At 53.3% G+C, this 27,509-nt stretch overlaps 1 protein-coding gene across 2 annotated transcripts in view; it reads right to left on the reverse strand.

Annotated features, from left to right (window-relative positions):
- The window catches only part of AGPAT3 (1-acylglycerol-3-phosphate O-acyltransferase 3), an 82,621-nt gene that overhangs the window by 39,743 nt on the left and 15,369 nt on the right, over positions 1-27,509 (reverse strand). Inside the window, exon 2 of one of the 2 annotated variants that reach the window (XM_053564728.1) lies at positions 10,232-10,352. The exons of the other annotated variant lie outside the window; for it this stretch is intronic. The gene's annotated coding sequence lies outside the window, so the exon portion shown is untranslated. The remainder of the gene's footprint in view (positions 1-10,231; positions 10,353-27,509) is intronic. 2 annotated transcript variants of the gene reach the window in all.

Below are 27,509 nucleotides of genomic sequence, written 5' to 3' on the forward strand. Positions count from 1 at the left end.
TGGTTTTCTCCTGAAGGTTTATTTTTATCGAGGCCAGGAGAGTGGAGGCTGTTTGCTCACAGGGTACCTCTAGAGTTTCACCAGTGCCTGGTAAACAGTTGGCAATCAATAAAAACTTCTGGGAAGGAGGAACATGCTCCTGGTTTGCAGCAGAAAATGGTGTCCCAGAGCAGGTGTGGTGGCTCACACCTGTAATCCTAGCAGTCTGGGAGGCCAAGATAGGAGGATCCCTGGAGGCCACAAGTTCCAGACCAGCCTGAGTCTGGAACATAGTAAGACCCTGCCTCTACTAAAAGTACAAAAATCAGTTGGGCATTGCGGCAGGCACCCATAGTCCTGGCTACTCAGGAGGCTGAGCCAGGAAGATCTCTTGAGCCCAGGACTTTGATGCCACTGTACTCCAGCCTGGGTGACAGAGCTAGACCCTGTCCCTACACCACCCCCAGACCCCCTCAAAAAAGGAAAATGATGACCCAGTATCACCATGCACTCCAGCCAGGCACTGGCCCCTGGGGAATGGGACATCCTCCCTCTATGACAAAAACATTAGAGAATGAGGTAATGTCAAGGTACACCCCCCCATGACAGACGTTCCTTCTTCCTGGCAACAGACAAGAAGATTTGTGGGCTAATAAGAGCGTTTTCTCTTTATGAGACACAGCAGGCTGGAGACACAGAGCAGAAGCTCTGCAGGGTCCCCATGAAGCCACCATATGACCCCACCACCCTCCTCCCACCCAGCAAGCAGCCAAAGGGGGCCGCAGAGGAGACCCAGCCTGACCACTGCACTCACGGTAACTCGTGGAATTTTCTCAGTGTTCTGGGCCCCTGCGACCCTCGTAAGAGCAGCTTTCATAAGACTAAGAAGAAGGCTGATTGTTTCCTCTTTTCTCTCTGTAGACCGAATCTTGTGGTGAGCCCCATACTCAGAGCGTCCCACGCTGGACACCAGTGGCCGCAGGGGAGCAGTGTCCAGGAAGAACTGTAGGACTGCAACCCCTGGGGGCAACTCCTGCTACCACCAGCAGAGCGCACGGAGCAGCTCCAGGAATACCTCAAGAAATGCCAACCGACCTCAGGACTACGGAAGATGCATGGTAACTCTGGACTGTCACGGTAACTTGGTGCTGCCAACACAGAATCTTCCTCACCAGGGGCCCCACGGTCAGCACAAGGCCCAGCATCTCTGCACCCCCAACACCAACACACCCTCCAGATCAACAGAGACCTCAGGAGCTCACGGGTCTGGAGGCAAAGAAAGCACAACTCAACGGCACCTGGGGTACCAGCCTCAAAGGCCTTAAACAACGTGTACAAGAATTGAGAGTTCTAGAAAAACCTTCAAGTTGTAAAGATGGCGCAGCTGATTGCTCCCCAGCTCACCAACAGACCGAAGCCTCAGAGATCCTTTGTAAGCCAATTACTGAGGGTTGTTCAGGTCTCAAGGCCAAGCAAAGGTGCTGTTTTCCCAAGAAATAACAGATCTTGGATTCTTTTAACCACTTGTGGAACTGCATAGTTCAGCCACTAATCCCAAGATTTGATCCCAGAGGGTCTCACTGAAACATGAGTTTAGGAAATCCCCTGGGCTCTGCTGGTACTGAATGTGACACGGGTGCCTGAGAAGGCTCTGACAAGTCCTGCAGGAGGGACTTTCCTGGTTCTGCACTCAGTAAAGCACTAGGTGTCCTATTAATGACTTTCACTGACTCGGACTCACACTCACTGGGCAGTCTGCCTTAGAGAAGTTTCCGTATTTACACACACGGAGAGGCAGGGCTGGGATCTAGACATGGTGAGGAATCACCACTGCTACAAACAGCTACTGTCACAATTTAAAATAAGAATTTTGGTACTTATTTGTTTTTCTCAAAGAAAACAGACTACACTCTGACTAAGATAACATGGAAACTTAGCAACAGACCACTTCCAAGAAAGTTGCTGGTAGGCAGCCGTAATATAACTCCACGTGCTTTCCAGGGTGGGCCCTGCAGAAGAGCTGCAGAGTCGCTTCTCCTGCCGAGACGCTGCTCAGTGGAATAGAGGAAATGCTGGAGCCACTGCAGCAAACGGCTTCAGCAATAAGCCAGTTAATTATTAAATATTTAAGATACAAGGAGGGGTCAGCATGGCCACTTTCTCCAGGAGAGAGTGACCCCAGTGGGATCTGGACTCCAAGCTGCCCCCAGCACGGATCTCATCATGCTCTTGAGCCCAGTCTGAGAGTCTTCAGTAGCATTTGGTGGGTGTTTTTAACCCTGTTATTAACTTGGATTTCGTGGTTCGACGTGCATTCCATAAAGTGCCTCAGTGAATCAGAGCAGCTTGCTGACACTTTAAAACCCATACAAGTGACTACACCGGCCTGGCTGGGAGCGGCGGCTCTCTTACACATCACAGGCAGGCCCCAGGTGTACAGCAAAGCTCACTAAGGAAAACATGCTTGTCCCCGGAGACTGTGCCTTCATTTGGCCACTCTGAGGACAGACCAGCAGGGAAGGAGGGGAGGCGGCCAGAGGACTGCCTCTGTAAGAGGCAGGAGGACTTCCTGGCCGTCCACACCTCCAGACACAACCTGGCCCCCGGCAGCCCCTTTGCAAGTGACCATGTCACCTGTGCCCTCAAGGGAAGCAAAGGGATGACTCCCTCCCTCCTGGATGCTGTGACATGTGATGTGACACCTGGGAGTAACAAGCTCCCCTGCCAGGAGCTTTCAGTACAGGTCACCAGTGGGAGCCCCGGCACTGCCAGAGCCTCACACGTGTCTACACAGTGTCCACAGGCTTCAAGATTTACAGATGTGGCAGCACCTTCAGGGAAACGGAGCCCTCTGCCCCACATCCCCCAGTCTGGGACCCACTTGGGCACTCTCACAAGGCTAGTGACAGCGGCGGGGACAAGCCCTACTCTGTGCATGACACCAAGAAAGGTGATGCGGGGTCCAGCAGCAACAGGGGAGGGACACGGAGACCGAGGGCCTGGACACTCCCTCCAGGACTGGCATTGAGAAGAGCAGGAACTGGGAACGGAGTGAGAGCCACTTCACGTCTCCAGTCAGATCCTAACAATGAAAACTAAAGAACCTTCTTTAAATTAGGTTCCCCGGTTTGTTCATCAAGCAATTATTTAGGCTGGGGCAAAGTCAGAGGACAGACGGGGCCTGAAAGTAGTGTGCACCTGCCTCACTGGGGTGGACCTCGTGGGGCACACGTGGAGGGGCAGTGGTCTGAGGGTGACGAGAGTGACTCAGAGCCTAACACTGCCCAGTGCCTGGTCAGCGCAGTCTCCTTTCCCAAGTCTGGAGTGAGGTGTCTACCCGTACTGCTGCCCACCCCTCCCAGGACAGCCCCTGCAGGGAGGCTGCCCAGTGGGGCCCCAGCAGCCACAAACCAGTGTCCAGGACCATCCTGGCCTGCGCTATGGTCCCGTCGTGCTTACACATGTCCTGAGGTTTGTGAGGAAGTGAGGGGGCTCCTTACCAACAGCACCCTCGCCTCAGACTCAAGGGTCACTTTCCCTCACTGGGCCAAGGCCCCTGCACTTCCAGGCTTGGGTTTCCAGCTTCTGCTTCGGGAACATCCCTCTGAAAATCACACCCATTGTTCACAAACCCAGAGCCCCAGGCTGGATCTGATGCCTCTCCTGAGAATGACCCCACCTGCTACAAGGGCCGATGCACAGTAATCCGATCTGAGGAGGAGAAAGCTCCAGATCAGAGCCCAGCCAAGTGCAAGCTGAGGAAAGCAAAATTAATCTGAGTGGGCTCTCTGGAGAGTGAGGTCCCTTCACAGGCAATTTCCCTGTCTCTGGCTCTAGAAAATAAAGTCGGTTTCCTAACTTGGGGGTTTAGGTTTCTCCACAACTGCCTGATGACATCCATCTCTAAGGGGCCTGACCAGTCACCCCCACACACGGCTGTCATGGGTCTGCTGCCTTGTCACCCTCTGCAGGGACCAGGCAGGCAGCAGGGTCCCCATGTCACAGACAGAAACTGGAGGCCTGAGGCTCAGACACCCTGGCTAATCACAGGCTGGGAACAGAGCAGAGCTGAGTCTAGTCTGAGGTCAATGTCAAGGATGCGGGCAGAGTCACAGCGACCGCCACAAACCAGTTGATGGGAATAACACAGTAGCGTCGGTTTGGCGAAACCCACACATTCTCTGCTCAGTTTACAGACCACTGTAGGAGTTGGCCGCCCACAGCACCCTGTGGGGGTGCGTGAGATGTGGCGAGAGCGAGGGCCGCAGGGGTGCATCTGTGCACACCGCGCCCGCCCTCCGCCCACGGGCACAATGCCTCCGGGCCTGCATGGGCTGTGGCCCTGACAGGGATAGGACACCCCTAGAGACCCTCTCCTTGCCCCTCCCAGGAGGCCCCCCCACAGAGAGGCAGGGGGGCACACTCTAAGCCCCCAAACAGCCCGGTGCCCAGCCTGGTCCACTTACCAGTAGAAGTAATAGGCCAGCGCCACGGCCAGCAGGGCCACACAGACCCCCGAGAACAGGCAGGCTGAGTAGCCGTTCAGCATCTTGGGCCTTGGTGCTGTGTGCTCCTGGAAGTCGGTGAGGAAAGACTGCAGGGAGCAGGCGTCGGCCCGCAGAGGATGAGGAATGCAGACTCAGCGAGCAGGATTAGGGCCAGGCCTGAGCTGCCCCAGGCTAGCAGGGGCTATGGCCACCAAAAGCCTCTGGCTGCAGAAGGAGGTGGACTGGCGCCCCCAGTGCTCCTTCCCGGCCAGCAGTGCCCTCAGAGCCACAGGGGTAGCTCAGGAAACAGCAGAAATGCACAGAAGTAGCACATAAGGAGCCAGCCCTGCCTCCTGCCCAGTGCTACAGGCTCTGCCGTCGGGGCACCCGCTAATCCAATAAGCAGCTTTGGGCTAGAGCCGCTGTAAACAGGCAGCGTCCTGGGGCAGCCAGGACACAGGTCACTGGGCCCCGCCCAGCACTGACCCTGGGCCTAGGGACCTGAGTGTCCACACACGTTCCTTCCCCGTCTGTCAGAGGCCGTGGAAACACCCCTATACCAGTGCCACTCAGGGCAGGGTCGTGGGGAGAGCCAGGAGCCAGACCCTGTGCATGGACAAGCCTCCTGCCCTGTGTGAGGCAAGGCTCCGACTTCAGTGAAGAGGAGCCGCTGGCGGCCCAGCCCCAGAGGCCACATACTGCTGCCACCAGCTCCAACGTTGAAAGACATCTGTACTCTGGGTCCCACCATTCAGGGTCCCCACACGTTCCCCAGGCTTTAACTTTTGAATCGGAAATGACGTAGTTAGAAGGCAGAACAAAGAAAAAAAGGTTGAACTAGTGAGATGGGATCAAATGACCCAGGGACAAGAGTGTCACCCTGTGAGATTGCCTCGGGTTCGAAGGGCATCAACAGACACATGCGAAAGGAAAAAGGAGGTTTACTGTGGGCGCCTGCAGGCTTCTTCTCCACTGGGGCAAAGCATCTGCTGGGGGATGAGAGCCCGTCCCCAGCAGGGGCCACCCCGCCACCCCACACCTCCATGCGGGGAGCTGAGGACTGCCCCGAGGGACCCGTAGCCAGGTGTCAAGTTTGTTGCTCACAGCCTGAAGACGCTCAGCCTTGTGAGCCTGGTGACAAGCCTTCACGCCCCAGGGTACCAGTCCTGCCTGCCCCCAACATCTTGACCTCACACGATTCCAGGAGACCTAGAGCTGCCCACCAAGCTGTTTCCAGAAGCCAGAGCCTCAGGACAGTGAGATGACAGATGTCTGTTGTTGTAGCTACTGAACTTTGGGGTGATTTATTACACAGCAATAGATAACTAACAGGACCATGCAGACGTGCGGGGCTGCAGCGTCGTCCACAGGAGGCTCAGCATGTGCCTGCTCAGCAGTCCCTGCAGCACTGTCACCCCGCAGACCCCGTCCCAGCGAGCAGCACCAACTACCCTGGCTCCCAGTGTGACACGCACACAGTGGAACCAAGTCAGACATCCCTTTGGTCCTGTTGGAAGCCCTAGAAACTGAAGACTGTCTAAGAGACAGAAGAGAAAGGAGGGACACAGAGGCTCATGCCTATACTCCCAGCGTTTTGGGGGGCTGAGGAAGAAGGAGCACTTGAGCCCTGGAGTTCAAGACCAACCTGGGCAACATAGTGAGACCCCATCTCCACAAAAAATAGAAAAATTAGCCAGGCATGGTGGTGCATGCCTGAGGTCTCAGCAACTCAGGAGGCTGAGGCAGGAGAATCACTTGACCCCGGAGCTCAAGATCACAGGAGCTATGATGATGCTATGGCACTCTAGCCTAGGTGACAGAGCAAGACCCTTTCTCATTAAAAAATAAATAAAAAGAGAGAGAGAGAAAGAAAAGGAGGAAGGAGAAATCAGCCTCCCCAGGCCCAGCAGAGCACAGCCCGCTCACTCCCCTCCTGACATGGGGTCCTGCAGGGCTGGCGGGGTCCCTGCAGCATCTAGTCACTCTCCCTTCCAGCAAGACCTTGCCAGAGGTATACAGTGGCAATGCCTGCAGGGAAGGGGCCTGCTGCCAGTGAATGCCTTGGGGTAGCTAAGAAGACACAGGGGAGTTCTGCAAGGACTTCCAGAAAAGTCTTGGCCCTGATGAAAGCTTGCACGAGGAAATCCCTTCTCCTACCCTGGATTTCGCTGCATCAAATCTCACTGGCTTCACGGAGGAGGCAGGCCTGCAGGGAAAGCCAGCCAGCAGGTGGCTGGACATGCACAGAGCGCAGGCTGGCAGCCTCTGTGGAGTTCCAGACCCCTGGGGCTTCCCTTCCACGTCAGTCCAGTCAGATTCTGCTACTCTCACCTTTGAGCCACAAGCACCACACCCCGTGGGCACTGGGACCCGCGCTTCTAGGGGCTGACATGCCTACATGCATCGAGCACTTGCCCAAACTCCGAAGTCACACACAGCACACCTTCGGCAAGAGCAAGCCAGCTTCCCTGGGGCTTGCTGACACTTGTAGCCCAATGTCAGGAGCATTAGTGTCACTTGGGTCTGAGGAAAGGGGCGTCTTCTGTTGTAAAGCAAACATGGCTGTAATTCAGAGCGGTATATATAAAGACAATTCATCTTAAAAGAAACCAGACTCCTATTATAGAAAGATGCTCAGGAAACTTCGCATCCCAAGGGCCCATGGCCTGCTTTAAATTCACCTTTCTTTTTCAGTGGAGAATAAAAGCTGATTCACGTCATCAAGATTTTAACAAGTCCCAGGTAAAGGAAGCAGGCCAAGAAGCTATGTTCACACAGAGTGCCTCTGCTGACAGAGGTCACCAAGACAGCAAGGGGTCGGACGGTCCGACAGTCTGCCCTGAGAAAATGAAGAACACCCTGCTTTTGCCAAGGTGTCCAGCGGCCAGCACAGCTTTGGTCTATGACGGAACAAGGCTGCCAGGCAGAACAGTCATGCAGACACCACTCAGTGTGCACCAGGAAAGGAGGCAGCTGGCAGCTCCCAGTGCCCAGAACATACTGCTTTTATCTGCGGGCCCTTCCCCAGAGGACCACAAAGTGGACTGCTGTGGCCAGGCCAGGACAGGGGCGGTGCCATCCTCCCATGGGATATCTCCTTCCAGGGGTGTAGCTGCCTCAGACCACTCTGGGGACAGATGAGAGCTACAGATGCCCCCATGAAAAAAACGCAGAACCCCAATCAAGCAGCATCATGCACACAGCTGCTGGGGTGGGGAGCTGGGAAGAGGGCTGTGAGGAAGCCCAGAGCCGCAGAGGCCGGTGCCAGCCTAGGGTGATGTCAGCTCACATGGCGGAGGGTCTGGGCTGCTGTCCTCCCTGCTACAGAGCCGGGTCTCAGCTAGCCATCTCACCTTCCTGACCCTCGGCTCCTCGTCTATGAAGTAATAGGGTTTACTCCACCAGCTGTCCCCAGGGTGCCCATACCCAAAGGTGTGGGGTCTTCCTGCGTGACCCTTAGGAGCAGGTCCTGGGTGACAACCAGGAGGGCTGTCATAAGGCTCCCACCAGAGCACCATCCTGTCACTCTGGGCAGAAGGCCTGCCCTCGTTTGTCCACTAAGTGCACGTGGGGACTGGGTGAGCACCACCTACCTGGCTAAGGCTTTCCTGTTCTTTAGTCCCTCAGAGTGGACAGAGGCGCTGCTGGCCAAGGACGGGCTCCTGTGGAAAGCCTGGGACACAGGGCCAGCCTCCCTGCAACACCCACTTACTGCCTTTCTAACAAAAATGAATGCCCTCCTCCAGAAAGGCTTCAGTTTGCCAGCACTGGCTTCCAGGCCCCCAGCTGGGGACCGTCACAGGCTACAGCAGCCTCCTGTGCTACCTGGCGGGCGCCCCCCTCACTGCTCTGCTGGTGCCGACACTTAGGCCTGCTTCCTCCTGGCCCTGCCTCCTACTCCGTGCCCCTCAGGCCCTGAGATAAGCCCGGCAGTGGGACAGCCTCCCATGTCCTCACGGTAAAGCATGCTGGCAGGACACAACCCCTCTGTGACTCCTCTGAGTTTTCTTTTTTTTTTTTGTAGAGACAGAGTCTCACTTTATGGCCCTCGGTAGAGTGCCGTGGCCTCACACAGCTCACAGCAACCTCCAACTCCTGGGCTTAAGCGATTCTCTTGCCTCAGCCTCCCGAGTAGCTGGGACTACAGGCACCTGCCACAACGCCCGGCTATTTTTTGGTTGCAGTTCAGCCAGGGCCGGGTTTGAACCCACCACCCTCGGTATATGGGGCCGGCGCTTTACCAACTGAGCCACAGGCGCCACCCACCTCTGAGTTTTCTAAAGTTAGCTGGGTGCTCTCCTGCTCAGGGCCCCAGGTCAGGAGTCCCCTCTAGGCAGCCCCCACACGGCTGCCATGAGAAGGAGTGGCGCACAATGTGCTGTGGCTGCCTTGTCCCACTACCCGGCCGTTACTCTACCCGAGTCCCCTGCTTGCCTCTGAATTTCTACCACCAGCACCTCCTCTGTGCTATGTCTGCCTTGTCTTCCAGCGATACTGCTGCTCTCTCCTGCAGCGTCCCTCACGCTCTCTAACACAGCGCCACACCCACAGACCTCCCGGCATCCTAGGAGAGGCCCTACTGCCAGACATAGCCACACAGACCAGGACGAGCAAGCCTAGGACACAGGGACTGGTAGAACCTCTGTGGCCCCTTAAGTCACCAGCCTTGAGCATGGGCACAGCTGAGGGAAGCAAGGTCTGTAGTCCCTCCCCCGGTCCCTGTGAGCTGGGACAGGCACACACCAAGCTCAAGGGCAGCTGGCAAGCAACCTCGGTCCTCAGGCTGCTGTGGCCAAGGGCCTGCTCTCCTGCATTATGGGTCTCAAATGCTCAAAACTGGGTTAGGCTCTCCTGTCCACAGTGACTTTGCAGCCTATGAACACTTGCTTTGGTGACTTGTTGGCCTGGCCTTGGTAGCATTTGCAGAGGTGTGTGGGTTCTGCCCCCTGTCCCCAGAGCCCACTTTCCTTTCTGTGACCCGTCTAAGTCTCCTTCTCAACAGATCATTGCTTGGTCCCTGGTTTTCCCCACGGTGTGGCCAGAAATGACTTGTCTACAATACAATCCGGGCCATGATAGGCCCTACCCACAACTGCCGTCCACATTCCTGCCCAGGTCCTCACCTTTGCTGGGGCCACCTGAGCCTGTCCAGCCAGGCTAACCTCTCAGCCCTCCGTACTCTCCTGGCTGGAACTGCCCAGGGCTCCTCAGGCACTGACTACCCCCGAGGCCAGGCCCTGTGGCCCCTGGAGGCTGTGTGGGTTTCATGTCTCATGTTTCCATTGGACTACAGGCTACTAGGGCACAGCCCGAGGCTTAGCCTGGTCTCTCCAGGTGCACAGGAAGTTTTCCACCATGCAGGGATAGAGCATAAGTGAGCAGCCCAGCAGGCCAGCGCTCGAGGGAGAAGGGGCTCCACACCTCATGCCCTCACCCACTTGCTCACTTATAAACCTCAGGGGTTTCCAAGCCACCACTCCAGCTTTCTACCCGGAGGCTAGAGGCAGGCGCACAGGAGTCCTGTCCTCTGCTGAGGTCATCTTGGCTCGTGCCCTCTGGCCTTCCTGGACTCCTGCGGCACACTGAGCCCTCTTCCCACGATGTCCCTCCCATATCAGCATTTATAAAGTGACTGCTGCTGGCTGCCACTAGCTCAGCATTCATGTCACTTAGGACATCTGCCCTTTGGATTCTAACCCCAGCACTCATCCTGCTTCCAAACTGTGCCTCCATCTCCTCACTGTGAAGTGGGAAAAACAACGTACCTACATCACCAGGTCGTGGTGAAGTCCAAAAGAATACCCTGGGCAGAACAATGCCTGCATGATGAATGCCCCAAAATGGTCAGCAGTGGTGACAACATCATTGCTAGTCCCAAATCCTTCCCTGTGGAGGAAAGAGACAGGCAGAGATTTTTAAAAACGTACAAAAAAAGCAAAAATAGACAAATGGTATCACATCCAACCGAAAAGCTTCTGCAGTGCAAAGTTAACAACAGAGTGAAGAGACCACCCACAGAAAAAAGATGTGGGAGAAAATATTTGCAAACCACACATTCAGTACAGGACAACATCCAAAATATATGAGGAACTCAAACTCAATAGCAAGAAAATGAGTGACTCAATTTAAAAGTGGGCAAAGGACACAAGTAGGCATTTCTTTTTTTTTTTTTGTAGAGACAGAGTCTCACTTTATCGCCCTCAGTAGAGTGCCGTGGCCTCACACAGCTCACAGCAACCTCCAACTCCTGGGCTTAAGCGATTGTCTTGCTCAGCCTCCTGAGTAGCTGGGACTACAGGCGCCCACCACAACACCTGGCTATTTTTTTGGTTGCAGTTTGGCCGGGGCCGGGTTTGAACCCGCCACCCTCGGTATATAGGGCCGGCGCCTTACCGACTGAGCCACAGGCGCCGCCCAAGTAGGCATTTCTTAAAGAAGACACACAGGCATATGAAAAACACTGAACATCACTAGCCACCAGGGACGCGGAAATTAACCCACAGTGAGCTCTCACCTCACACCCGTTACAACAGCCATTATCAAAAAACACAAGGAATGGCTTGGCACCTGTAGCTCAGCAGCTAGGATGCCAGCCACATACATCGGAGCTGGCGGGTTCAAATCTGGCCCAGGCCTGCTGAACAACAATGACAACTACAACCACCCCACCCCACCCCAAAAAATAGCTGGGTGTTGTGGCAGGTGCCTGTAGTTCCAGCTACTTGGGAGGCTGAGGCAAGAGAATCGCTTAAGCCCAAGAGTTTGAGGTTGCTGTGAGCTATGACGCCACAGCACTCTATCCAGGGTGACAGCTTGAGACATTGTCTCAAAAAAAAAAAAATAAAGCCCCAAGGAATGGTAGCAAGTGGGTGGCATGGGGGAAGAAGGAGAGTGAGCATTATGAAAGGCAGCTTGGAGGGTGCACAACACCTGAAAACAGAACCACAATACCGAAACCGTGCGCGGTCAGCACACAGAAGGGCTGTCTGCGCTGCTGGGTTTACTCAGCAGCACCATTTGCAAGAGCTATGGTGTCAAGTCAACCTACATGTCCGACAAATGAATGAAAAAGGAAATAAAATGTTGTGCCTGGACAATGGAGCATTATTCAGTTGTTAAAAATTCATGCATTTGCACTCGACCGTTTATAGCAGCTCAATTCACAATTGCAAAGATGTGGAATCAACTCAGGAACGTAGTAATCAGCTGTAGTATATGTCTACCACGGAATACTACTTAGCCATAAAAAGATGGAGACTTTCTAGGCAGCGCCTGTGGCTCAAAGGAGTAGAGCGCCTGCCCCATATGCCGGAGGTGGTGGGTTCAAACCCAGCCCTGGCCAAAAACTACAAAAAAAAAAAAAAAAAAAATGATGGAGACTGCATCTTCCATACTAACCTAGAAGGATTTGCAAAACATTCTCCTAAGTGAGGTTTCTCAAGAATGGAAAAGCAAGTATCCTATGTACTCAGTACTAATCTGAAGATAGTAGATGAGCAACTACGGGCCGACACGAGAGAGAAACAGGTAAACTGCCCACAGGGGTGGGGAGGAGCTCATTAGTTCCCACCTGCAGTCAGGGACGAGGAGGGGCACACAGCACACTCCTGGGCGAAGGACTCAACCACAACTCAGACTTTGGACTTCACTTCACAAATGCAAAAAATGTAACCTAGGGCGGCGCCTGTGGCTCAGTCGGTAAGGCGCCGGCCCCATATACCGAGGGTGGTGGGTTCAAACCCGGCCCCGGCCGAACTGCAACCAAAAAATATCTGGGCGTTGTGGCGGGCGCCTGTAGTCCCAGCTACCCGGGAGGCTGAGGCAAGAGAATCGCTTAAGCCCAGGAGTTGGAGGTTGCCGTGAGCTGTGTGAGGCCACGGCACTCTACCGAGTGCCATAAAGTGAGACTCTGTCTCTACAAAAAAAAAAAAAAAAATGTAACCTAATCATATGTACCCTCATATTAACCCACAGTGAAAAAAAGAAGGAAATCCTGTCATTTGAGACAACTTGGACAGATCCGAAAGGACATTATGTTCAGTGAAATAATCCAGATGAAAAGGATGAATGCACATAATTTTACTCATGTGCAGAATCTCAGAAAGTCCATCTCACAGAAACAGAGGCTGAGGGGCAGGGAGGCCTTGGGAGGAGCCGCTGGCTGAAGGGCACAAAGTCTCAGACCAGAGGAGTGAGTCTCGGTGGCCCAGGACACTGCACAGCAGTCACGGTTAGTAATACTGTGTCATAGAGTTTTAAAATTGTGAAAACAGTAGATTTTCTCACACAAAAAAATCAGTGAAATTATTTTAATAAGCTTAATTAAGTCTTTCTACAACATATACATAGACCAAAACATCACATTGTGTCCTATAATTATACACAAAATTATCTGTCAATTAAGAATGACCAAATAGGGCGGTGCCTGTGGCTCAGTGGGTAGGGCGCTGGCCCCATATACCGAGGGTGGTGGGTTTAAACCCGACCCCGGCCAAACTGCAACAAAAAAATGGCCAGGTGTTGTGGGCGCCTGTAGTCCCAGGTACTTGGGAGGCTGAGGCAAGAGAATAGCCTAAGCCCAGGAGTTGGAGGTGGCTATGAGCTGTGTGATGCCACGGCACTCTACTGAGGACGATAAAATGAAACTGTCTCTCTAAAAAAAAAAAAAACAAATAAATACCTGAGACTCTGCTCCAGGTTAAAAGGACTCAGTCTCCTTTTTTAAGCTGAATTTGAGCATATTACTCAAGAAAATGTCATAGAAGCCAGGCGCGGTGGCTCATGCCTGTAGTCCCAGCACTCAGGAGGCTGAGTTGGGAGGCTCACCTACGCTCAAGAGTCGGAGGCCACTGCAGCTAGGCTGACACCACAGGACTAGAGCCCAGGGGACAGAGCGAACTCTGTCTAAGAGAAAGAAACTATCATAGGGACATAGTATCTCTAGAATCTAGAGTCTAGATGATTTCCCTGAACCTGAAAAATCAGTGATTTATACAAAAACATTAAATAGGAAGAACAAATCTGTGGATAAAATTTCAATTTTGTGAATAAAATTTCCTAAAGTTTTCCTCAGAGCAGCAAGATAAAACAGGATGGTTTGGGGACATTGATAAAGCCTTTCTTTAGATAAATCCCATGAAATTTCCACATTCTCTTTCTTGTGCAACTAATCAAGAGAAACTCAAGTAATTAATTTTTTTTTACCAGCAGTGGTGGGTAGCTCTGTGGCTTTGGATGCAAGGTGTCCCCATGAGGGACACTCAGGTACTATCTCCTGGCTCTGAAGGGTGACACCCAACCCTGTACCTGGCTGTAATAATCAACCCTGAGGACACTGGGGCTGTCCAGTCATGGGGCCACAGAGGGTCCTTGCCAAGCAGTAGACACTTTTCACCCCAAACCTGGGACACCCCTATGCCCCTGCCTGGTGAAACCCTCCCACCAGCGAGCCCTGCCCCTCAGCCCCTCCCCTGGATGCTGTCCTCCACATCAGTGGGGTGTGCACACACCTCCACCTCCCCGGCCGCTCGGAAACTAGCACCCAGCATTCCCACCACCCTCAGCCCCAGCCCCGCTCCCAGTCAGGTGCTGCGGCCTCTGAGCTAGCGGCAGGGCTGACACCACTGCAGTCCCAGGGGGCCGAGGGAACCCAACAGGTAAGAGAGGACGCAGGCCATGCCAAGGTCACACTAGGTGACAGGTACTTCTCCTGAATTACTATGAGCACCACAATGCTGCTCTGCCTTTTCCATCCCCAGAAGTGTGCCTGGAGCAGGGTGCCCTGGAGCTTGTCCCTGACTTCACTCCACCTCAGGCTCTTACAATGAAATTATAGTTAATAACCACATTTCCACACTTTCTTCAAGGACACTGTATCAATTTGTGTCATCCCGAACCTCAAGAAATCAGGTTCTGACGAGACCCACAAAGCTGCAAAGGCGAGGTGCTGCCAGCATCCAAGACAAAGAACTCCCTTCTCTCCACCACGCATAGGCTTCTGGCCCCAAAGCACACCTTGGTCACACAGCCCAGCCACATCCTGCTGCGTTATGAGGTTAATGAGATGCCGTGCAGGAATCCCCACCTCACCGGTTTATCTGGATTTAGCTCAGCATTAGGGTGACAGGAGCAACTCAGTGCCCACGTGGGCTGCCCTGCTGGGCTCCTCTGTGAGGTCTCTGCCCCTGCCACTCTGCTCGGCTTCCATTCCACTCACTCCAGCCATGTCTCCCTCCAGGGCAGCAGAGCCTCGGGAGCTACTCTGCTCCAGGCAGCAGACAGCACCGTCCCAACCCGCCCCTCTGCATCTCACATAAAAGAATGAGCACATAAACAGAACAGGCACCCCACCCATGATACGGCTCCAGGCTCTGACTTGCCCACCTCGGTGGCAGAGGCTCCAGGCAGAGACCAGTGATCGCAGGGAGCAGCTGATGAAGTGTCCTTCCAACCACACAGGGACAGAAGCACAAGGCGCAGTTACTATGCAAACCAAACAAAGAATAAACAGCCCGAGGGGTGAGCCCAAGGGGCCAGCCAGGCTCAGGGGCTCTGAGGCCTCCTCAGAGAGTCTCTGTGTAAGTCCTTGGCTGTGGCTGGCACTGTCCAGGGGCATTCATCAAAGGCCAGCAGAGGTCTAATGGGGATTAGCCACCCAGCTGTCCCTGGAGCAGGGGCCTCCTTTTTAGAGGGCAAGCCGTGCCCTAAGTTGCTGCCAGCTCTGAGGACGTGTGGCCCAGCTGTCTTGGCCTTTGAGCACCTCAAGTTAGGATAATGAGGATGCACTTATTTTTTCAAAATGCCTTGTATTTGAACTGGTCATCCAACTTTGCTTCCGGAACATGTGGCCTTCTAAGGACAGTCTCTTGGGCACATGGAAGCCCCTGGTGGGGACGACATGAACGCTGTCCTGAAGAGCCTGCAGGCTCTACCTGGTGTCATTAAGAGGCAGACACAGCAGAGCAAAAAGGGCACTGGCCTGGGGACAAACTTCAGATCCCTGTGAAACACAAGCAAACAGCATGTGTAAACAGACAACCAGACCAGCGCAGGCCCCATCAGCACGCCCAGTGTTTCCCATAACCAGAGCCACCAGCTCCAAACTCATCCCAGGAAAAAACTCCTACATGGAAAGCAATGTTTAAACAAAATGAAGTTTCAGACACAAAATCCATTTGAATAATTAGATCCTTCAAATCCATATGAATCAGCTTATTTTATTAAACATTCCAACTAAAAACTAGTATTAACTTTTCTATCAAACCTAAGACTTGGAGGAAATGGAGGTTTCTGCTCTGGGCAGAAGGCACCCAGACTGTCCCAGAAGGCTGTCCATAACATTTTCAAAACCTCTTCATGAAACTTACCCTAATCCAAGAAAACAAAAATAGTATAAGTCACAAAATTCTGAAATGCTGTGGGCATAAAGATTCTTCCACAGGGCTTATAGCAGTTAAAACATAGACTCACACATGTGTCCAGAGGTAGGGGAACTCGGTGACATGTGTTTATCTGACTATGCAAATTCCCCACAGAGGGAGATGCAGCAATGGTCTGAGAAGCGGTCTATCCGTCTATGGCAGACCGGGTGCCACAGGGCACTGAAGAGCCACGTGGAACAGAACAGAACGCACTGCTCCTAGTGGGGGGCAGCCTCTCACAGAGCTCACCTCAAGGTAGGCCCACCTGAGAAGGAGGGCCTCGGGGAGGAAGGGCAGGGACAGAAAGGCCCAGAGGCCAAGGACCCAAGAGGGAGCTGCCAAATGAGGTTTTCATGTCCCTTCCCTGTACTCTGTGTGCTGGGCCCTCCCCCTCCTTCCCCCCACAGACTCGGCGGGGCCTGTGCTTCACCCTGACGCTCTCCAGGGCAGGTCACAAGGCCAGAGCCCTGGCTGCTGTCCACAGCAGAGGCCACACTCTCTCGGGTGAGGGGGTGAGGAGACGTGAGCGTGCATTGCTATGTTCCCTGGTGTTTTCCTCAATTTTGTCTCCATGGTTCTCAATATGCATTTTCAAAACTGGAAACTACTGCGGTCTGTTCCTTTCCTGTGGTGTAAAACCGAGGACAGCCATGCCCTTGGAAGCCCCTGATGTGCCATTACCTGACCAGTGACTGTGCTATCGCTGAATTTGCACCCTCTGCCCTGACACCTGAAATCTCTCCTTCTCCATGGCTTCTGATCAGCTGAATGGTTATTATCTGTTTCAGCTTGTGGTGGGAAGCTGGGCCAGGATGCAGCAGGCCCAGCTGGCCAGAGAGGGAGCGTGAGTTTCACCCAAACACCCTTAAAAGAAGTTCCGGAAGTTTAGGCAAGGTGTTCCAACACCAGTGGGGTTCACAGTTGATGGGTGCCCTGGTCCTCTGGGGGTCCCAATGGCTCACTGACGTTTCACAGCATCCCTGAGGAGGCAGATACTCCTGGGAGCTTCATTCTGCAGATGACGAAGTAAGGTTCAGAGAGGTTCAGCCACTTGCCCAAAGTCACAGAGCAAGTAGCAGAATCAGGATTCAAACCCAGGCTATCTACTATAAAACCACTGCTCCCATAAACAAGAACTGGGTCCTGAATAGCCCAAGATCAAAACTAACCAAGACGCTCTGAAAGGCAGACTTCCCACAGCCACTGTGGCTCATGAGAGGGACAGAGCAGGGGTGCAGATGGGAGAGGGGCTTTCTTGTACTGGCTTCTGAAGTCAGGCCCGAATGGATGAGGAACAAGCTCTGTCACCCCAGCCCGAAGGCTGAGACTGGCATGTGCTCACAGCTGGGGCAGACCAGCCTGCCTGGTTCTGTAGCTTGAATGAGCCATGCCAAGCAAACGCACCCCAAGTTTTGAACTCTGTGGCAGTTTTGAAAATTAATGATATTTTAAAAACTAATAGAGTATAATTCAGTTTGCTGTAAAAATCTCAATCCAAGCAGAGGTGCCAATCAAAAGAGAAGGCTTGGCCTTTGCCCCTCTCTGCCCTGAGGACTGATCTCTGCTAACAGTTTTGTTGATTTTTCTGAAGATACGTGACCATTAAACGCGATAGTCACATGTCCTGGCACTGTGTGACTCTAACCCCACTGTCCCTCGGTGCTGCGATAGGCAGGGCTTCCTTGTCCTCACACAACTGTGGGCGGCGGGCAGCAGGGCCACAGAGCTGGCCCAACACCCAGCCCCCACCAGCGGGCAGGGGACGCAGGAGAGGGGCAGACTGGGACTACAGCTCCTGCCTCACAGGTCATGAGGATTAAGTGAGCACATCACGTAGACCAGCCCCTGGCAGGTGGTGCTACCACATCACGTCGACACTGTCCCTTCATCCGCGCAGTCAGGTACAGATTATTTCACTGCATGGAGGTATTAGAAAGTCTACAGCCATGCTCTTACCAAGGATGGGAGGTGCCTGGAACACTCCTACGCACCCACCACACACCCCTGCCCAGTATCTGTGATCACTGCCATCTAGGCCTCAGAAGGGACCCGTCGGCCCCACCCTCACCAACACCCAGTGCTGCTCCCACATGTCCCCGTAGGCCGACAAGCCACATGGGAGGTCCAGCAAGTGTCTCCTGCCACAGAAACAGTCTCCTGAGAGCCGTAGGCTAGGGAGGGCTGAGAGGGCTTAGAAGCCTCCGTCAAGAAGGCCTAATATTCAGTATTTTGTATTATTTTTATTTTTTTTTTTTAGAGATGACGTCTTGCTCTGTCGCCGAGGCTGGAATGCAGGGCCCACTGCAGCTTCTGGCTCCTGGGCCCAGGACTATAGGCTCATGGCACCATGTTAGACCTGCACTTTATTTTTGAAAATGGGTGTGCGCTACTTTTGTAATCTCACACCCACTTGCCAGGCAGCCTCAGGTAACATGGATGAGACACCCCCTGCCCGTGCCACTTGGCCCTGGCCCTTCTCTGCTCAGGTGAGCCTGCCAGGCTCAGGTGCACACACCAAGCACGGGGGTCAGAGATAAGCCTCTGCCCTTTGCAGTTGCCCTGTCCCCTCCTGCTGCAGGGGCATAAGGTGGATGGACGCACTGCCTGACAGGCCGTTTCTGCTGGGACATTCCTGTCTGTCTCTGTGAGCAGCAGCTGCCTGTGGGTGCAGCTGGCTGGCCGTGGCCATCCTGGGCACATTGCTGTCTCCAGCCCTTGGTGGCGTCACTTGCTCCTTACGCCCCTTCCGTCAAGCGACTTACCCATAACTTGAAAGCCTCGTGGGTCCTTTGGTCCTGTCCTTGGTGGGTGGGCCCCCATGCGGGGTGCTGCTGCTTCCCAGGCTCTCTGCCACCTCCTCAAAGCCCCGCACTCTGGGCGACCCCATGGAACACGGGTGTTACAGGAACATGTATGTAGGAGGCCTAGCAGCACCACGTGTTCAAATTAAGGCCTTTAACCTGACAGGACCAGAGGGGCTGAAGGGGATAGGAAGTGGGGGTCAACTGAGTGGCAGGGCCCCCTGCCAGGGTCACTCTTCCCACCAGCCTCAGGGTGCCCTGGGCAGGGACCAGCTCCTTCTGTGTCCATCCATGGTTCACAGCCTTTTGAAATTCAATGCTGATGTTCTCTGGAAGGTTCTGTTCAGTCTCGAGAACATTTTGCTTCTGCTGTAGCTTTAAGGAATTCTCCCGTCATGGACTTCAAGCACTTTTCTGCTGGCCCCACCCTCATGGGGAGAATTCTTGGATGGGCTCTCAGGGACCTCATGTTATGCACTGGTTCTCCCAGCCAGTGGGATGACATCCTGAAGCAGGGCCTTCCCAGTTAATGTCACCCTTCACCTTCTAGTCTTTACAACTTTTTAGTAAAAATTGTTCTTACGGGTGGCGCCTGTGGTTCAGTGAGTAGGGCGCCAGCCCCATATGCCGAGGGTGGCGGGTTCAAACCCAGCCCCGGCCAAACTGCAACCAAAAAATAGCCGGGCGTTGTGGCAGGCGCCTGTAGTACCAGCTGCTCGGGAGGCTGAGGCAAGAGAATCGCGTAAGCCCAAGAGTTAAGAGGTTGCTGTGAGCCGTGTGACGCCACGGCACTCTACCCGAGGGCGGTACAGTGAGACTCTGTCTCTACAAAAAAAAAAAAAAAAATTGTTCTTACATGTGTTTCATATTTCCAATGTCTGTTAAGATGATAAAAATAAAGCTCATTTCCAAACACAGAGGGTTTTATACCTTTTTGCCCAGGGTTCCCCAGTGGCAGCTCAGTGTTCTGAGCCGTGGGGTGTCCAAGCAGGAACGATCCTCCTGCCTTGGCCGCCCAGAGTGTGGGAATCACAGGTGTGAGCCACCATGCCTGGCCCCAGTGTGCATCTTTAACTCTCAGAGTCTCACACTTGGCCTCCCTGCTCCTCTGGGACCTGGCAGCCATGCTGGGGTTGACTGTGTCCCAGTCACTCATGTGACATCTGTGGCAGACACGGGCATGACAGTTCCATGGACATCAGAAAGATCGAACTGCTTGGCCAGCTCTGTGTGCCAGAAACGTCTCAAGGTGGATGAGATGCAGCACTCAGCACACCTCGCCTTCCCTGACAGAGCAAGGTTAGCAGGGACAGACACAGCCAGGGAATTTTCCAGGCTAAAGAGGAGCAAACACTCTCCTTGCGGGGACGGGGCAGAGGTGGGAGGTCCTGGGCACATGGGCTTCCCCAAAGCTTAGGAAGAGCCAGATCCAGGCAGTGCAGAAGCAGAGGTAACAGCTGGAACTCCCATATTCTCTCCTGGAGCTCCACCCGGGACCTACTCAGGTGCCCCAAACTCAAAAGTGATGTAGACAGTTCAGTTTGGGGCAGATTGCCCATGATTCCCACCCTTACCTGCTGGGGGTCCTTGGGCGAAGCTTGTGACAGCAGCAGAGGTGACGGGTGGGGAAGCGATGGGGCTGGCTTTTTATCTTGCCTCACCCCACCTAGGTTGGGAGGGCCCCAGAGGGAGGATTCCTGCAGATCCTCTGCCTGCCCAGGAGAGGTGGAGCTGACTGTATGGCCCTACCCACTGCCCAGACTGAGTCTCTGCACACCGGGAAGGCAGCAGCAGCCAGGAGCACGGCCTGCGGGGACAGGGAGGAGGGCCTGGGGACCGTGTCCACAGGTTGCCCACACCCCACTGCACCAGCACCAACAAGAGGAGAATGTCCTTCTCAGAAGGGGCCAGTGCCTTCTGCTTCTGGTTTCCATAGAGACTAAAAACCCAAACAAGAAACCCAAGTCACGGTGGCAGAACCACCAACTGAAGGTGTGTGCTCTAGATGAAGCAGGGGCAGAAGGAAAGCCTAGAAACAGAGCAATGCTGCTTTCTCCCATTTGGCTGAAAGGTCAAGACACAGAGGTGTCTGAAGTGCTGACAACTGAGGTGTAAGAAGATGCTGCCCGCTGACCCCAAACACACTCTGCCTGGCTTCCCCCAGCAGGACAGCCCTGGGCCAGGCCAGAATGGCAGCCCCACTCCCTGGCAGCTGGGTGGGGCTTAGAGAGAGAGAGTACTTCAGAAGGAAAAGCCCAGGCTGTGCTCCTCCATCTTCCTGCCTGGAATGCAGATGAAATGGCAAGGGTATGGCAACCATATTGAGACTAGTAAACCCTAATCAGGAAGATAGAAGCTCTGGGCTGAATGGGAAGTCAAAGAGGCCTGGGTCTGGGGAGGAAAACAGCCCTATTTGTGGAAGTGCTTGTCAGGGGGCAGAGGCTGCTCCTAACAGAACTGAATGATAAGAAATACAAGATTTTTGGCTGGGCGTGGTGGCTCATGCCAGTAATCTTAACCCTTTGGGAGCCCAAGGTAGGAGGGTCCCTTAAGCTCAGGAGCTCAAGAACAGATAGAGCAAGAGCAAGATCCCTACTAAAAATAGAAAAACTAGCCAGGTGTTGTGGCAGGTACCTATAGTCCCAGCTACTTGGGAGGCTGAAGCAGGAGGATCACTTGAGCCCAAGACTTTGAGATTGCTGTGAGCTACGATGATACCACAGCACTCTAGCACTCTATGAAGGTGACAGAGTGAGACTCTGTCTCAAAAAAACAAAAAAAAAGAAAAACTTTTTATTTTTTTTTTTTTTTAGAGACAGAGTCGTACTTTGTCGCCCTCGGTAGAGTGCTGTGGTGTCACAGCTCAAAGCAACCTCCAGCTTTTGGGGTTAGGCAGTTCTCTTGCCTCAGAGTTCTAGGGCTGCTCCTCCCCACCTGGCGGCCAGTGGGCTGTACCCATCAATGCCTGAGGCTTACTCATGGCTCCTCACTGCCCCCAGGAAGGAGCCCCAACCACAGGAGAGGGAGCCAGAGCCATGCCTAGACAGAGCCATGGCAAGTCCTGCGACCCCAGACCCAGGGTCTCTAGGACCCACCAGGCCCCAACAGGCCCCACCAGACAGGAGCTGGACCTGCAGGCAGCTGGGAACCCAGGCAGAGGTACCCTCACTTCTGAGCTTCACTCCCAGAGCACTGAACCTCACAGCTCCTCACCAGCAACCTGACATCTGGAAAGCGATGGGCCACGCTGCCACCGCCGCGGTGCTCCCACCACACATGCTGCTGAACCCTGCTCACGTGAACACCTCGTCACCCTGCACACTTCACGAGCACCAGCAGGCAAAACGGTCCCTCCTCGTTACGAGTTGCATCTCCTTTTCTAGAGCTTTAACTTCCAAAAAGAGGAACCTTTTTCATTATAAAAAATTTACCCCAAATAACAAAGCCCACACTACAACAATCCATCAAACATTTGCTAATCCTTCACAAAAACAGCATCAGACTTGGAGAAATTAGTCAAAGAATGTCCCACCACTCCCACTGATTCCTAGATCCCTGAGTCCTTGGATCTGTGGAATGTTCCCCACGCCTGCTCCAAACCCTGGCTTAGGGGGACATGCTCCCCCCCTCCCCAGACACACAGCCCAGCTCCTCTGGGGTGTCCAAAGGGGTGGACAGGAGGTTAGTCTCTTGTTAAGAAAATAATTAACGCTTCATCCCTAAAAAAACTAGCACAGAGAATCAACAACAGGGGGCCAATTACTGATTAACAAAGCGTAGCCACCAAGCCCGGTTATTACCAAGTGGAAGCGACCCATCATGGGCACGCCAGAGGCACACAGGTGAGTGCACCTGCAAGTGGGGATGCCCTGACCCAACCACATGCAGCCACTTTACCGCCACAGAGGCCGTGCTCAGGGAAGCTGACAACCTTGTGGTCACTTCCCTTGGGAGTGATTGAATATGCCACCAACTACAGCAAACATCGGGACCAAGGCCTGCTGAGGGCCTGAGTGCGTGGTTCCCGCTGTCCAGCAAAGTGGCCCAAGAGACAATTCCTGAGAACAGGCCTGGAGATACGGGAGGTGGGCCCTGCACAACAGCAGGAGGCTGTCCCAGCTTCTAGCAGCTCCCAGAACAGCAGAGGGGACTGTCCCCATGTACAGTGGGACAGTTCAGGCTCACAGGGCGCTGCTGTGCCACTTCCTGTCCCTGGGTCTGCCTGCTCGGGGGACCCCTGAGCAGAATCACACAGGCTTTCTCTTTTCGCGTCTGGCTTGTGTCACACAGCACCAGGTCCTCACAGTTCATTGTCACACGTCAGAGTCCCTCACTCTCAAGGCTGAGTGACCCTACACTGTGTGCAGGCCATGGCTGAGCCTGTGTCCCACAGTAGGAGCTGAAACCTTAACCCCAGTGTGACAGCATTTGGAGAAGGGCCCTGGGAGAGCCAGGGAGGTCAAATGTGAGGAGCCCCCAAAGAGGTGACACAGGGGAGCTCAGTCCTCCCTCCTGCCTGGAAGCCGCCCTCCAGAGCTGTAAGGGCCACAGCAGCCCAAACTGACCAAAGGCCGGCTATCACATTCTCTCTTGTATGAATCTTAGTTTCAGCTTTCACATTTAGGTCCATGATCCATTTTGACTTTTCCCTGAGACAATCTCACTCTGTCCTCTGGGCTACGGTACAGAGACGTCACCATAGCCCACCCCAGACTCCTGGGCTCTAGTGATCCTCCTGCCTTAGCCTCCCAAGTAGCTGGGACTAGAGGTACCTACACACCTGGCTAATTTTTCTATCTTTAGTAGAAACAGGGTCTCATTCTTGCTCTAGGCTGGTCTCAAAACTCCTGAGCTCAAGGGACCCTCCCGCCTCAACCTCTCAGAGTGCTGGGATTCCAGGCGTGAACCGCCGTGCCTGGCCAGACGTTTTAATATAGTTGTGGAATAGGATGAAGAGTCATTATTTTTTAAAACAGGTGTCCTGTGTTGCCCTTTGATGTTTTAACTCTGCTCCTCCACTTTCTCTGGGTTGTATAGCGGAGAAGCCTGTCTCAATTCTGTTTAACGTTTTACTTTCATCTCTCTTCCTCTGTACACATAGGCTTTTGCCTCTGGCTGCTTTTAAGATTTCAGCATTTGATTATGATGTGCACCAGCGTGGTTTTCTTCCTGTTTCTTCTGTTCGGGATTGTGGAGGTTCTTAAATATGAGTTTGTATCAAATTTGGAAAAATTCTACCCATATTTTTCCCAAATATTTCCCACCGCGCACAACTCATTTCTGGGAATCTGCTCCTTTCCATCTTTTTTCCTTCATCTGTTTTTTTGGTCTTTCTTTTCTATGCTTCGTTTTATAAAATGTTGGGTCTTCAGGTTCCTTTCCTTCTGCAAAGTCTAAACTACCATTAATCTCAACCAGTGCACTGTTCGTCGTTCTAAAAATATTTGGGTCTATTTTAATATCTCCTATTTTCTCTTTATCTTCCTTATTTTAATTTTAATTTTTCATTATTATGCTTGCATAATAATTAAGTTGTCTATCTTTTTTTTTTTTTTTTTGAGACAGAGTCTACGTCACCCTGGGTAGAGTGCCGTGGTGTCACAGTTCACAGCAACCTCCAACTCTTGGGCTTAAGTGATTCTCTTACCTCAGCCTCCCAAGTAGCTAGGACTACAGGTGCCCAACACAACACCTGGCTATTTTTTGTTGCAGTTGTCAACGTGTATCCAAATGTTGTTCACTCTACCTGTCTAACTATGTTTCTGCACCTGTTAACCATCCCCACTTTATCCAATCCCCTCCCCTCTTCCCAGCCCCTGGCAACCATCATTCTACTCTCTGTCTCCATCAGTGCTATTGTGGCTATTTTCTCTGTTACTGAACACATAGCACATATTTATCACAGCCGTTTTAACACCCTGGTCTGCTACGTCTATCACCTGGGTAGCTGTGGCCCTGCCTGGATCTGCGTCTGTTATAATGATTGATTTTTCTCCTCTTCTGGATTACTTGTGTGACAAGTGATTTTCGACCAGCTTCTAGACATTGTAAGCTCGGTGTTGGATGCTGGCTTCGCCAAGTCCTCTCACTGATGCTGGGCTTCGCTCTGGGAGCAATCCCACTCATCCTTTCGAGTCCTGCTTTTAAGCTTTGTGTGGGTGAGTCCAGGGCAGGCTTCTGTGGGAGGCGACCTGACCGGCTTTGAACTAAGGTCTCTGTGTCTGCCTGCTGAGCACTCATGCTTCACCCCGAGCTCAGTATGAACTGCAGGGTCACTCCCTGCCCCTCTGCAGTGGTCCTCACTCTGCACACACATGCCTGGCCAGCACTCAGCTGGAGCCTCCTCAGCTTTGCGGCTCTTCTTTCTGCAACACTCTCCTGTCCGGGCTGCTCTCCACAAACTCCAGCCTTCCCAGAGCCCTATACTGTTCCCACCAGCCATGACCTCCCCCTCCCTGTGGCGCAGCTGGCACCTCTGCAGGGGGTAAGCAGGTGGCCCTCTCATGGGGCCACAGTCCTGCACATCCAGGAGCTGAGATCTGTGGCTTCCTAGGCTTGTGTTTGATTTCCTGGTTGATAAAGGCAGATGTGAAGTCCAGGTCCTATCTTTCCATCATGGCTACAGGTAGAAATTGGGGTCTTGTATTTTGAATTAAATTCTTCACTAATCCTAAATGGGCTTCTTTAATGGATCTGACCTACATTTCCTGTCCAAGAAGCTCTGATATAAATCTAAAGCAGAATCCCAGGCCAGGCATGGTGCTCACGCCTGTGACCAGCACTCTGGGAGGCCAAGGTGGGAGGATGGCTTGAGCCCCAGAGTTGGAGGCTGCAGGGAGCTGTGACTCAACCACTGTACTTAGCCGGGGAGACAGAGTGAGGCCCCTCTCAAAAAAAAAAAGAAAAAAAATTCCCCTGGCACCAGGGCATAAATTGTTTGCCATGATTTTTTTGTACAGAAAAGTTGAATTAGTACAACAAAGATCTATATACAAACACCTAGATTAAATCAACATTTTGCTGAATGTTCTTCATATACATACGTGTGTGCATGTGTTTTGATTCTTAAACCACGTGAGAGTTACCTGCAGAGATCATAGCCCTGTGTCCCTAAATCTCTCAGTAAGTTGCTCCTAACAGTAAGGCTGTTCTTAATAACCACAGTAAAACTAGCTCACTAAGAAAATTAATATCCCTAACATCATCTAATAGTTGATCTAGATTCAAATTTCCCCAGTTGTCCCAGAAATGCTTACACAGTCTTCAAACCAGACTCTAATCAAGGCTCACACATCACAAGGTTAAGTTTCTCTGGGGTCTTTGAGTCTGGACAGAGGCTGGCAGCTCTCCCGTGAAGGGAGCACAGTCATACTTCAGGCCCGAGGGCCACATGGTCTCTGTCACAACTGCTCAGCTCTGTGACTGTGGCATGGAGAGGACATGAGGGCTCTGTACTGACACTGTCCAGAAGTGGGTGGCAGCTCAGATCTGGCCGGGCACTGCCGGCTCACCAGGGCCTGGGAGAGTCTCTCGCAAACCTCCACTTTCCCACAAGGACCTGCTGAAGACATAAGGCCAGCGGCCCATAGAACACCCCCAGCTGCTTCCAAATGGCCATGGCAAACTGGCTCCACATCCCACTACCTCCTGACAGATAGGGCCGTGCGACTGCTGGGGGGCGGTGCTACATGAACACACTCTGACCCTGGCTTTCTCTCCTTGCAGCATCTACTCCTAGGCAGCCAGCCAGGCCCAAGGTACCAGCTCCCGACCCAAGTGCTCACAGCTGCTTCCGCGTCCCACATGTGTGCCTGCCGACCCCTCCAGGTCTCACACAGCCCCCTCCTGCACCAGGGTCTGCACCTGCTGCTTCCAAGGCTCCTGATGCTCCTGAGGCCACCTGCTCACCCCACCCAATCCAGGACCCTTCACCAGCTGCATGCTCCCTACTCCCCCAGAGCTAGACCTGGGGATATAGCCACCACAAGAGAGGCCCTTTCTCCTCTGCAAATCAGCTTATGTAGAAAACTGGCAATCATAGCAGAGAAGGAAGTTTGTTTTTTGTTTTTTTTTTTTGGCCGGGGCTGGGTTTGAACCCGCCACCTCCGGCATATGGGACCAGCGCCCTACTCCTTGAGCCACAGGCGCCGCCCAGAAGGAAGTTTTAATTGCAAGTTACTTATTCAAGAGCAGAAGACCAACTAGGAGCACAGGAAACAGAGACATGAGTATCTGTGTCTTAACTGAGGCCTCAAAAGCAGCTGTGCACGGACCAGCCAGGCCTTCTGCTCTGGGCCTGCCTCAGGCCTGGCAGCTGGCAGAGGTGGGTACATTATGGGGGTGCTTCAGCACCAGGAGAAATGCAGGACTCTCCTGTTCCAGGCCAGAGCAGTGTGGATGGCCCTGTGCCCGTGGCTCCCGGCTGTGCTCTGGCTCACTTGTCACCAGGCTGGGGCAAATCTGTACCTCCACCAAAACCAGCTCTTCACTCAACTCAGATGGTCATCTGTGAGGCACAGCCATCATATTTATAAAGAAAAATGATGCTGTCACTGTTAACTCTGAATTGTCAATGTAAGGGGGACAGGAAGGGAACAGAGAGAGACAAAGCACACAGCCAGTGGCTCAGGGCGCTCGGGCTGCAGACATAGGCTCAGCCCCACCCAAGGTCAAACCCACAGATACCTGTCCGCAGCCTCCCTATCCAAGGCCACCCAGGCCCCTGGAGGCACAGGGAGCAGCAGGAGAGGCCCCGAGCAATTCACCCGGTCCACCGTGTATACGGACAGCACAGCCCATGCAGGCCAGACCACAGGTGGCTC

This window comes from Nycticebus coucang, chromosome 16, assembly GCF_027406575.1.
Source record: "Nycticebus coucang isolate mNycCou1 chromosome 16, mNycCou1.pri, whole genome shotgun sequence".
NCBI lineage: Eukaryota > Metazoa > Chordata > Mammalia > Primates > Lorisidae > Nycticebus > Nycticebus coucang.